Consider the following 13504-nt stretch of genomic DNA (forward strand, 5'->3'; position numbering starts at 1 on the left):
TCTTTTGGTCAACACTCAGCTCATGTCATGAATCATGAAACTGTACTGCGTCGGTCAACAGAAAAAATAATGATGGATCATGAAAATGTCGACGTAGACGGTAGACCTCATTTTTTTATAAGTTATGGCATTTTTATTATATTATTTATTCCAAGTAAAAAGTAAAAACATGCAGAAGTAGAACAGAAAACAAATTCCAGTAACGCAGCACGTCTCAAACCCAGCTCTTGATGCTGCCGCTGTAGTTGCTTCGCTCGTCGAAGTACCTATCCCAGAGCATGACGCCGCCGTAGTTGGCCGCCTTCTGCGCCACGGGGAGCACCATCTTCCGGAGCGCCCCAGGGTCCGTGAACCCGCTCCTGGCCGCCAGCGGCGACGCCGGCAAGCCGACGAAGAACTTGGTGAACGGGTACGCCGCCGTCCACTTGCGCCACTCCGCGGCGCTGAACCCGGCGCCGCAGTCCGTGTCGTCGTCGTAGAACCGGACATGGATGCGTTCGAAGATGCCCGTGTTGAGCGCCTCCTTGACGCGGGCGTCGTGGAACCCGCACCGCGGCGTCGCCGTGAGGTGCAGCAGCTTGCCATCGCCGTCGCGGATGTTGTGCTTGGCGAGCCAGCGTGCTGTAGTGCTCCGCGGGGGTGCCGTGCTCCAGGAACATGTCGACGCCGTCCAGCCACGCGTCGCCGAACGGCCGGCGGGTGTCGTTCAGACTGCCGCCGAAGTAGGTGTTCCAGAGGTGGTCGAAGAGGGCCAGCGCTGATTGGTTGGTGGGGAGGGAGTACGCGTTGCCGAAGCCGCCGATGGAGATGGAGACCGGCACGCCCAGGAACTGGCACCGCTTGATGGCCGCGCCCATGTCGGCGGTCGAGTGGCCCGACAGGTCCACGTGGTAGACGCCGCCGCTGTTGCCGTAGACGTCGAGGAAGGACATGATCACCATGCTGTACATGCCGGAGTCGCAGGGAGCCCTCGTCCTTGTGCCGGCCCCAGAACACCGTCACCTGCCCGGTCTTTCCCTGAGCGGTGGCTGGGGCGGCCAGGAGGCTGATGATCGCAACGGGAAGAAGCGCCGCCGCGGCTACGACTACTTCGATCGGAAGCCATTCACTACCGGAAACAGTATAATTACCGAGTGCATTCTACCGGACACTGGGCAAACATCAAGTTACCGAGTGTATTTAACGAAACACTCGACAAACATATAGCACTCGACAAAAACCAACTTTGCCGAGTGCCTAATATAAAGCACTCGGCAAAATACAAGAAAACTCTCGGCAAACACGGACACTCGGCACAAGGACGTGTTGAGCGTCTCCTTGACGCGGGCGTCGGGGAACCCGCACCGCGGCGTCCCCGTGAGGTGCAGCAGCTTGCCATCGCCGTCGTGGATCACTACGTAAAAAATGTTTTTTTTAGCAACGGGACGATTTTTTTTAGGGGCGGCTGGTGATAGAGCCGCCCCTACAAATGGTTGCCAAATGAGCCGCCCTTACAAATAAATTTGTAGGGGCGGCCGGTGTTATCAGCCGCCCCTACAAATGGCCCGATTTGTAGGGGCGGCTGGATCGGCTCAATATCCATCCGCCCCTACAAATTGATTTGTAGGGGCGGCTCAACAATGAAGTGCCTCTACAAATGGACGTCGAATATTAAAAAGTAAGCACTAAAATTCAAATTTTGTAAACTACCTCGGATGAAGAAACAATAAAAATAAAAGTTGTAGATCTCGAAAAGTTATGAAACTTTGTAGTTGACAACCTTTTCAGTTGAGATCATTTACTACTTAAAAATATTGTTTGAAATTATTGTTCCCGTTTTGTCTTCTAATTCGGAGTCAATTCTTAAAACTGGTCTAGTTTTCGCATACGAACTCCGATTGACATTCCATATATCAAAATTGATCAGAAAAAAATTTCGGATCCGTCCATCCCTGGCTTTAACGGGGTCGGAGAATTTTAAATTGGTCAAAAACTGGTCACAAGATCATCTTTTCGTGGTCACAAGCTTTTTGTTGATTTTGAGCACATCTTCTGAAATTTCCACAGGCCACGTCTTTCACCTGTTTGAGCTCATATTTTCTGTGGTTACTTATTTTGTGCTCCTAAGTGAAGGAAAAATATCAAAAAAAATAAAAAGAAAAAGTCAAAATTCCCCAAAAAAACAACGACAACCCAAAAAAATAAAAAAAAAGAGAGGGGCAAAAGAGGAACAATATCTAGAGGAGCACATAGAGAAGGCCAAACGTTATTTTGGAACACTAATTGATTTCAGATGAAAAAATCATGAACATAGAAGTTGCAGAACTTATCAAGATCTACAAGTTTTATTTTGGTCATTTCTTCATCCGATAAAGTGGTAATAACATTGTTCACAAAATTTACATCTCTCTTATAATTTCATAAACAATAAGAGGGATATGTAACATTTGTGAACAATATTACTACCACTATGTCGGATGAATAAATGATCAAAATAGAAGTTGTAGATCTCGGAAAGTTATGAAACTATATAGTTGACAACTTTTTAATTTGAAACCATTTTGTCAGGAAAATTACGTTTGAATTTCTAAAATTTGAAATTTAAATTTTATAAACGACCTCGGATGGAGAAACAACCAAAATAAAAGTTATAGATCTCGATAAGTTATGAAACTTTCTAGTTGACAACTTTTTGATTTGAAATCATTTTGTCAAGAAAAACTACGTTTGAATTTCCAAAAATTTGAAATTTGAATTTTTTAAACGACCTCGGATGGACAAACAGTAAAAATGAAAGTTATAGATCTTGAAAAGTTATGAAACTTTGTACTTGATAACTTTCTCATTTGAAGCCATCTTGTCATGGAGAACTACGTTCGAATTTCTATTATTTGAAATTCAAATTTTATAAGTGACCTCGGATGGAGAAACTACCAAAATGAAAGTTGTAGATCTCGAAAAGTTATAAAACTTTGTAGTTGACAACTTTTTCATTTGAATTAGTTTAGGGCCTCAAACAATCAATTTATGCTCAGTTTTGTATAATACATGGGGAATCAAAATAGATTGTGGACACAAGTGAATGTGAGGTGTAGTGGTACAGGATATGGCGCGCGAGAGAGAGGTCGCCGGTTCGAATCCCGACCGACGCAAAGTGTGCAAAAATCATAAAAAAATGCTGCAACCATAGAGTGAGGGTGTGTGTGGCTGCCGGTGGAGACCTCCTCGGTTAAAAAATTTTTGCTATTTTCCCCTTTTTTCGTGGTTTCTGGAAATTGATTTGTAGGGGCGGCTCAATATTCAGCCGCCCCTACAAATTAGATTTGTAGAGGCGGCTGATAACACCAACCGCTCCTATAAATCAATTTGTAGGGACGGCTGATAACACCAGCCGCCCCTACAAATTGATTTGTAGGAGCGGCCTGGGAACCGCCCCTACAAATCAGTGATTTTTAGCCACCCTTTCATAGGGGCGGCTGGCAAAACCGCCCCTATAGAGGGTTACCAGCCGCCCCTAAAAAACTTTTTCTACATAGTGGATGTTGTGCTTGGCGAGCCAGCGTGCTGTAGTGCTCCGCGGGGGTGCCATGCTCCAGGAACATGTTGACGTCGTCCAGCCACGCGTCGCCGAACGGCCGGCGGGTGTCGTTCAGACTGCCGCCGAAGTAGGTGTTCCAGAGGTGGTCGAAGAGGGCCAGCGCTGATTGGTTGGTGGGGAGGGAGTACGCGTTGCCGAAGCCGCCGATGGAGATGGAGACCGGCACGCCCAGGAACTGGCACCGCTTGATGGCCGCGCCCATGCCGGCGGTCGAGTGGCCCGATAGGTCCACGTGGTAGATGTCGCCGTTGTTGCCGTAGACGTCGAGGAAGGACATGATCACCATGTTATACATGCCGGAGTCGTAGGGAGCCCTCGTCCTTGTGCCGGCCCTAGAACACCGTCACCTGCACTACTACAGAAGTTAACTGTAGGGGCGGCTCTAGAGTCTCTGTAGGGGTGTCTGTGCCAGCCGCCCTTCCCAGGGTGTTCCTACAGAGGGTGCCTCTGTAGGGGCAGTTTCCTGACTGCCCTTGCAGTGCCCTCTGTAGGGGCGGCTAGTGTTTTCAGCCGCCCCTATAGTGCCATTTGTAGGGGTGGCTGGTAATATCAACCGCCCATGTAGTGGACTTCTGTAAGGGCGGCTGTATCACTAGCCGCCCCTGCTATGTGTATTTGTAAGGGCGGTTCAATCAAGAACCGCCCCTATAGTGGATTTTCCAGGAAAAAAATAAATAATTCAAATTCAAATCTGACCACATATATATATAATTCAAATTCGAATCTGACCGCCACAAATATACATATATACATCCACAAACACAAGACCATTATTTAGAACATCATCACAAGTCGTAATTCACAAAAGTTCATCATTACAACATAGTCCATTATGAAGTCCATCATTATAACATAGTCCATTAAGAAATCCACAAGTCAACATGCAAAACAAAGTCCAAACCGTTCTAAAGTCTGATCCAAACCATACCACAAGTCTACATTGTCATCAACAGCCTAGGGCTAGCCTATCAGTCTCACGAAGGTGTTGGTATAGAGAATTACTACCTAAGTCGGAAAGAAGATGATGGTAAGTGCCTTTATGGTACACAATCTGGTCCATTATGAAGTTGCAAAGGTCGCCGACCATCTCTAAAAGCTCGTCATCCTTGTATGGGTTCCTTCTCGTGTCTTTATCTTTCTCCAACTATAAGAGAACAAGTTTAGGTTTACTATATCACAACATATGCGAACTTTTCATACTACGAGCGAAGAGGTTCAAACTTACCAGATTGGGGTTTCTGTTGTAGCCACCGATGGTACTCATCATAATACATGTGTAGTCTCTACAATGTAGACTCTCAGGCTTCTGCTTGGGGCACTGTGTGTTTTGCGTATGGAGATGTTAAGTAATGCTATTGACAGACACGTAATATATGGAGTATCAAAGTAAATGACACTTACCGCACATAGAGTTTTGACATACAACTTTTCCTTCCTATTTGGATGATGCCTCCCCTTATGTTCCTGGACATAGTGTCTGAATGCCCTGTTCCAATGGTTTTAGCAAATGCAACTTATTAGTATCCCACATTGAACCTTACAAGTATGTATATAAAAATAGTAACTAAAATGAGGATTGTCGATATGTATACGTCTTGACAATCGCTATGAAGTCTTTGTATGTCTCGACTGGGAAATCCGCTGAATCAAAGACCCATACCATGCTATGTGAGAGCCAGACGCCTATACAAATCCAGTGATCGCTGCATAAATTTAGTCATAGAAGGAACACATAAGCTCTTTTGCATCGAACAAAGTATATTGAACAAAGCTAAGTATATAGTCGAACATACTTGAAGTGGTATGCTATCCATATAGTATCATGTTGTTGGAGATTTTTAAAATATAGGGCAATGTATGCCGCAACCTTGAGGAACTCTTCCAATATTTTCTTGTTCCTGATGTCCTCTTTCTCCTTAAGTGTCTTTACAGCTCCTAGTTCTTTGCAATCTAGTTTCCACTCTTTAGGGTAATTAAAATTTATTGATGCTATAGGTGAAGGGTCTATATACCCGTGTTTCAGAGCTGGCCTCTTTCTCACAAAGTCTGCTTGCATTCTACAAATCACGGCGCGGGTTAGTTACAATAAAATCAAAAGATTACATTCATATCATATCGAGAGGGCAAGGACTTGCAGGCACCACATGCGAATTAGATTCGTTTCCATTCGTCCGAGGTGGAAGCATGCCTGGATATCCTTAAACTCAACGGCAATTTGCCCACCTGGGGCTCCAAATGTGCCGGTAGGGATCCATGCTTGTAAGATTTCTAGTTTTGTTATCTGAGCATGCAAGTACCAATCGTGGAACTTTCTCATTCCACGTGGCAAGCACTGTATAACTCGGTTTGGTAGGAAGTTCTTGCCTTTTTCATATTTATCCGGGCAATCATTTGACCATTTGAGGTTATCAACAGCTAGATACTTGTTAAACCTTTTGTGCAGTTTGCTAGTGGTTCCCTCCTCAGAAGCTGGTGCTCTGAATTCTTTTACTTGGTTCTTAGGCTTGAACTGGTCATGGACCATCCACTTGTGCACCGACGAGACGTCATTAATGCCCACATACGATGGCCTTATCTTGATTGGGATTTTGTTTCGAGCTTCCCATTCGGGCACATCCTTGTCAACTTGTGCATCACCTGCTCCAGGGGCCACTTGTTCTTCACGTATCGGCTATTCACGAGGCAATTGTTGTTCATGAGACACTTGTTGTTCATGTATCGGCTGCGCTTGTTGAGAAGGATGTTGCATCTCATCATGCCTTTGCTCGGTACGAGCTGGAGAAGGATGTGGCTTGTCATCATGCCCATGCTCGGTACGAGGTGGAGAAGGATGTGGCATGTCATTATGCCCTTGCTCGGTACGAGGTGGAGAAGTCTCTAGCGTGTGGTGGTCATGGTCATGGTCATGGGCCGGTGAGTATACCTCCCCATCCTCGACGGGTCACTCCAGTAGTAGTCAAACAAAGAGAAAGCAGGACTAGCCCACTGCATACGCTGTATGACTCAAACAAGATGGACAGAAGAAAAGATAAGCAAAAAATTCACAGTTAGGCCAACCACTGCATATGCTATATGACTCAAACAAGATGGACTACAAGGATGGACATAGACAAATATATGCCTACTACAAGATGGTACAGTTCATCATTTTTGCTAGAGATGAAAATGTAGAACATGACACCCACAGCCCTTTAAATTCCACTTATCTATAATAGAAGATACATCATAACTAATTTAAACTACTTTTTTAGACACACAACAGTCCTATGTTTAGGTACTTTGATCATACACTTGGAGCTTCTATGGCATCATAACAGAGGAGAGGAGAATTTCATCACGAAGAGCTGAGGGGATGATGCCAAGTTCCTCACAAGTGTTGATCATCAGCTCATAATCCATGTCATGTATAGGAGAATTTCATCATATGCTGAACAGACTGCTGCCATGTGTTTGCAAGACCCCTGCACTATATAGTAGAGTGTTGACATGCCATTTAGAAGTGATGACATGCCATAATAACAGAAGCATCCCACTATTTTAGAAAATAGAAGTGACGACATGCCACATCATAATAACAGAAGCATCATAATGTATTTGAGTATCTCAAGTTAAATCCATCTTTCAAACAGCAATATGAAGGTGACATGCCACATCATAATAACAGAAGCTTCATAATGTATTACTAAAGCTTGTATCATAATACCATATTATATGATACAATAACATGCCCAAAAACTATGCATAAACAAAATATACAGAGCCTTAGGAAATTATTGTTTAGTTCATAGACTGGAAATTGGATAAAAGTTGTAGCCAAGTATATACAGACAAAAGTTTGGTTCATGGTGTGGAGATTAGGTAAAAGTGATACCCAAATATATACATAGATATATCATATGATGCAGAACTGATTTAAGAAGTGTTCAAATAGAGAGGGATAGCAAGGTGAAATGTAACTTTGTTATCACCCTATGCAAGGGAACAAGATACATGAGTAGAGGCAGTGCAGAGCACGCCTTGCACAATGAGCATTCTAGAACCCAAGTGGTACCGTCCAAACCTTTTGAATTTTGGGTGTCACAGCAACCGAAACAACAGTTAGAATTTCTTATAGGTATCCATGAACACTAATCCCTAAAACATTCTTCTAAGGAGAAAATGCTAACATCTTGCCCTTTATTAGTCTGTTCTACTCCAGGCATTGACTAAAACCAGAAACATAATTTGATAAGTAAAATGTGAAATGCTATTGTCATGAATAATAAATAGAAACATCTATATGTCGATGTCCTTTAGCTACTTTTAATTTGGTGCTCGCTAGGTAGCAGCTTACAATAGAGATCTGCAGAACAAAAGGTTAATTTCGGCCCTCATGTATAATCTAATGGCTAACACAGAAAGCGACAAGAAATAGCGCTTATGCTGAAACATTGGTAAGAGTCATAGTAATCTTACCTTGTACCTGTATTAATTAGTTGGAAAAAAGAACATCATTTTGTAACTGCACCAAATTTGGACCAAGGGGCGATGGTTTGGGGCATACCAAGGGGGTTCAGAGAGGGAGTCCTCGAGGAGGTCGAGGTCAGAGAGGACGGCAAGGACGAGGCACCGGCAGCTACACGGCGAACCCTAGCCACGCGCCATGGGGCGTCGAGGTCAGAGAGGATGGTGAAGATGGGGCAGGGGCAGCCGCACAATGAACCCTAGCCGCACGTCGTGGGAGCAGATGGACGGGCCGCACCGAGGAGCGCTCCCAAACCCTAGCCGGCCCGGCAAGGACGGAGGTCGAGGTCCGAGACAGGGCAGCCAGCCACGGGCGAGCACTCCCAAACCCTAGCCGCCGTCGCGGCCTGGGGAACAGTGGTGGATGGGGCGGGGGCGGTGGTTGGGGTCAGGGAGACAGTGGAGGAGGTGGTGGAGGGGTCAGGGAGGGGCAGGCGATGGTGGTGCAGGTGCGGCGTTGCAGGCGGCGCCGACGGTGAAATTGGGCAGTCTGACGGCGTCCACAGCCTGATTTCGCCCAACACTTAGTGCCCACAGCGACGGTCACTGTAATATACCTCAGAGCCACTATAGGGGCGGCTGAGGTTATAAGCCACCCCTACAGTTGAATTTTTTTTTTCAAAATTCTAAATCAAAATGAATTATTCACATGTAAATAATAAATAATACAGTACAAAATTTTATAATTATTTTTTTATAGATATATTTACATATAGAAGACTTGTGCGACACGTTCAGCGAGCACCCAAGGGTCATCCTGGTAGCCTACATTCTGGAGGTCGACGACTCTCTGTCCGATCTCATTGAATTGATGTTGCTTGATCCAGCGGCATCAAAACATGGCCACCTTTATATCCCTTCCATAGTCAAGTTCCCATATATCTTCAATTATGCCAAAGTACAGGACCTTTCGCCCCACTCCGTCGAGAGCCTCTATTCGGACGCCGCTGTTCTGATTCACAGATTTCCTGTCCTTTGTGTCGGTATAGTATGTGTACCCATTGATGTCATAAGCATTCCAAGACGTCACCTATTTCGATGGCCCGGCCGTCAACCGACTGATGGTAATAGAATCTATGGTTTCTCCAGGCTATATGTTCTGGTCCATCAACCATGATGTCAGGCATTGGTTATGCTGTTTCATGACCCAATCATCTGAACAGTCATTCCTCTCGGCCATAATGATAGCCATGTGTTCATCAATGTATGGTTGCATCACTGCCATACTCTGCAAGACACTATAATGCGCCCGACTCACCTCTCTGTAATCATGGTCGAGGAACACTTTCCTACCACTTGTGCCCGTCCCAGCTAGCCTTCCCTTGTGACAAGAATCGGGATTACCAATCCCTCTCTGCACTTTTAGCCACTCTTGGCGTCACTCGACGACTTCTTCAGAATTGTAACCCTCTATCATAGAGCCCTCTAGGTGTGTTCGGTTATGCACGTATCGGCTTAGAACCGACATGAACCACTCGTAGGACCACATTTCATGCAAGAAGCTAGGGCCCAGCACCTCGATCTGATGAACCAGGTGAATCATGAGATGTACCATTATATCAAAAAAAGCGGGAGGTAAACACATCTCTAGCTGGTTCTGGGTCTCCACCATGAATTCATGTAGGTCACTCAGCTCTTGCCTGCGAAGATCTTCGAAAAGAAGTAGCACATGCGGGTGATGGCCATCTTTAGGAACTCTGGCTTTATAGCCCTGATTGCAATTGGTAGGAACACTGTCAGCGTCACATGACAATTGTGAGCCTTGCAGTATGTTAATGATAGGTCCTTCATCGACACTAGCTTCTTCGAGTTCGCCAAAAACCCAGTCGGCACTCTGACGCCCCTAAGGAAATTGCATATAGCTCTCCTCTCCTCTAGGGTTAGGTTGAAGCTAGCCACGGGAAGACTGTACTTGCCATTATCCTACTATACCAACCAAAGCTCCCGCATCACGTTCAGCTGCACCATGTCTTTCCATGATCTGAGACCATCCTTTGACTTGCCCATGTCCATCAAGGTAGCCATGAGACTCTCAAAGACATTCTTCTGCACATGCATCGCATCAATGGCATGGGGGACCTCCAAGACTGGCCAATAAGGCAGGTACTGAAAGAAGATCAATTGCTTCTTGAATGGTATGCCTTCGATGGGAGGTGTGCTTCTATCTCTGATCGTTTCATTCGGATTCTTCTTTCCATAGACGACGTGTATGTTTTAGACCATTCTGAACACATGTTCTCCATTACGACGTCTCTCTGGAGGGGGTTCATCCTCCAGGATGTTGCCATAGTATCTTAGGTACAATTTGCCATGGTACTTGTGACCTATCTTTAAGAAGCGTCGGTTCCTTATGTAAACTATCTTCTAGGATCCATCTAGGAACACCCATTTAGTACCATCCAAATAGACTAAGCATCCAATCTTGCCTTTGAACTATCTAGACAGGGCAAACAGCGCGGGGTAATCATTGGTAGTAACAAATATTATTGCTTTGCATATGAAGTCCTCCCGCCGGAACGCATCGTACATCGGCTCCCCATACCTCCATAGCCTCTCCATTTCTTGCATCAGAGGCTCCAAGAACACATCTATATCAATGCCTGGTTGTTTGGGGTCGGAGATAAGGATGGTGAGGAGAAGGTACTTCCTCTTCTGACACAAATACATTGGGAGGTTGTACATGGTCAAGATGACTGGCCATGTGTTGTGGTCGGTCATCCTCTCATTGAAGGGATTCATTCCATCGGTGCTCAAGCCGAACCGTACATTCCGTGGGTCATCACTAAATTCTGCTTTGTACTTGGCATTGAACGCTTGCCACTGGCTACAATCGGCCGGGTGTGCGATTGTATCATCATCCACCTTGCGCTCATCATCCCACCATGTCATTAGTGCGGCTTCCTTAGGGTTTAGGAACATACGCCTCAAGCGGTCGGTCACTGGCAAGTACCACATAACCAGGGCAGGAATTCTTCTCTTATTTGCATCGTTGCCTAATGGAGTTTCCTATGGGGGCTGAGATTCTTGCACCACCTTCTTCCCACCCTTCTTCCTCTTTCCTGTGGAGGCTTCCACCCCACTTTGAAGGTCATTGTTCTTGTACCGACTAGCCCCACACCTAGGACATGTATCTAAAGTCTCGAACGATGTGCCACGCCGAAAAAGGATACAGTGGTTGGGGCATGCATGGATTTTTTCAACCCCCAATATGAGTGGACTTATAACCTTCTTCGCTTGGTATGTGTTGACGGGAACTGTGTTCGGCTGTGGGAGCAACCGTGACATGAGGCACAACACATCATCGAAACTGTAGTCCGACCAGCCGTACTTAGCCTTCAGGATGAGTAGCTCAAGCACAAAACGTAGCAGTGTGAAGTATGTCGGACAGCCCTTCTCAGCATCATACACAGTCATCTTCGATGCTTTTGTCACCCTCTCAAGATTTTCTAGACCTCTCTTGCTCTTTTCTAATATTTCTGGTCCAAAGGCCCCAAGCATTTCGTCCAAGTTGTCACCGTCATCTGCATCCCCCTCACGTGCTTCGCCATCATTGCTGGCACCACCAGCATCATCACCACCTTGTTCATTGCCAAAGCCACCACCTTGTTCATTACCATAGTCATGATCCATTTGTTGCTCAAGATCGTCTGTGAATCGGGACAAGTATGCTTGGGTTTCAGCTTCATCAGCTAGATCATCATCACTGTCATCAACAACCACTGTTTCACCATGATGAATCCACACTGTGTAGTCCGGAACAAATCCTCTCCTAATCAGATGTTCTTTGATGGTACTCACATCTCAAAATACAATAAGGTTCTTGCAATCTTTATAGGGACAAATAATCATGTCACTATTCTCTTTCAACGTCGCTGCATGCTTCTCTGCGGCTTTGATGAATTTGTCCACCTCATCACGGAAAAGAGCGTCGTGTCTTAACGAACCATACATCCAAGAGTTCCTGTAGTCCATCTTATAAAAACAAAACAACCAAAGAAAGAATATTACTCGAGAATAATTGTTTATACCTGAGACATGCACCATGGTAGTAGAGGATAGTTAATTAATTGACTATTAATGCATAAATATTTTAAAATATAAATTAATTGGTTCAAATAAACAATTTCAAAGAAAACAATTAGCAACATTTAATATTTCATCCACTACCTTTCATGCAAACTCCATTCCAATTTCATGGTAGAGGATAATTAATTAATGGCCTATTTATCCATAACTAATTAAAAACACACATTATAGAAATGAATCAAAATAAATATTAAATGATAATTAGTAGCCATGGTAGAGGATATTTTACACATTAGCAACAATTAAAATCTTACACATTCACCTACATGCAAACCCTAGTCACATAAAGAAAAATTTGAAAAAAAAATAAAATCCTAGATCTAGATCTAGATATAGTGTTTCATGACACATGCACCAAACTTCACTAATACTACACTAAAATCAACAAAGATGTACTAACAAAGGGTGCAATCTTACTTCCCTAACTAATTTACCCTAGTATAGTGAAAATTAGGGTCTAATTTTACTCATAACTAGCTCAAGCTCCATGAAAGAGAAAGAAAATCAAAAATTAAATTACTCACTAACCAACGAATTAAACTTCAAATAAATAGTTGGAGAAGCATTTCCTTACCTTTTAGAGCCTCTCCATCAAAGGATTTGAGATCAAAACCTCCCCCTTAGTAGAGCAATTTTTAGGAGGAGCTTAAGGCCTCCCAACCTTTTTTGTGTAGAAGAGTGTATCCGAGGTGGAAGAATGGGGTGGCTGCTATTTATTCGTGCGCCATCAGTAGGGGTGGCCGGTGATTCAACCGCCCCTACAGTCGAACAGCAGGGGCGCCTGGTGGCAGCCGCCCCTACAAATGGGCACTGCAGGGACGGCTGGTGATTGAGCCGCCTCTACAGATCAGCTCCAACTGTAGGGGCGGCTCAGGTTACCAGCCGCCCCTACAGTGCCATCTGTAGGGGCGGCTGGGCTGCTGGGGCCCGAGGACGCCCACTGTAGGGGCGCCCCCAACCCTAGCCGCCCCTACAGTAAAAATGTCCTCATTCCTAGTGTGAGAATCTGACGTAGTGCTGCCCGGTCTTTCCCTGCGCGGTGGCTAGGGTGGCCAGGAGGCTGATGATCGCGACGGGAAGATGCGCCGCCGCGGCTACGACTACTTCGATCGGACGCCATTGCATGCAGCTGAGTTTCCTTCTCGCTCCGGCCGTCCTGAACTGGAAAGTGTGTGGTGGTGTGGAAAACCGGTTGGAGTAAGGTGTATATATAATACACGGAGAGACCGAATCGGAAAGAGAATTGCTGATGCAGAGAACAAATTGCGGCATCCATTGTTGACTGCTGTAAGAAAAATCTGTTTCAGTGGAGCAGTGAACATGACAAGATGCAAGCAA

At 45.1% G+C, this 13504-nt stretch overlaps 1 pseudogene; it reads right to left on the reverse strand.

Annotated features, from left to right (window-relative positions):
- Positions 1-162: 162 nt before the first annotated feature.
- Positions 163-13291, reverse strand: LOC136480734 (xylanase inhibitor protein 1-like; annotated as a pseudogene).
- Between the last annotated feature and the right edge of the window lie 213 nt (positions 13292-13504).

Source organism: Miscanthus floridulus, chromosome 9, assembly GCF_019320115.1.
Source record: "Miscanthus floridulus cultivar M001 chromosome 9, ASM1932011v1, whole genome shotgun sequence".
Lineage (NCBI taxonomy): Eukaryota > Viridiplantae > Streptophyta > Magnoliopsida > Poales > Poaceae > Miscanthus > Miscanthus floridulus.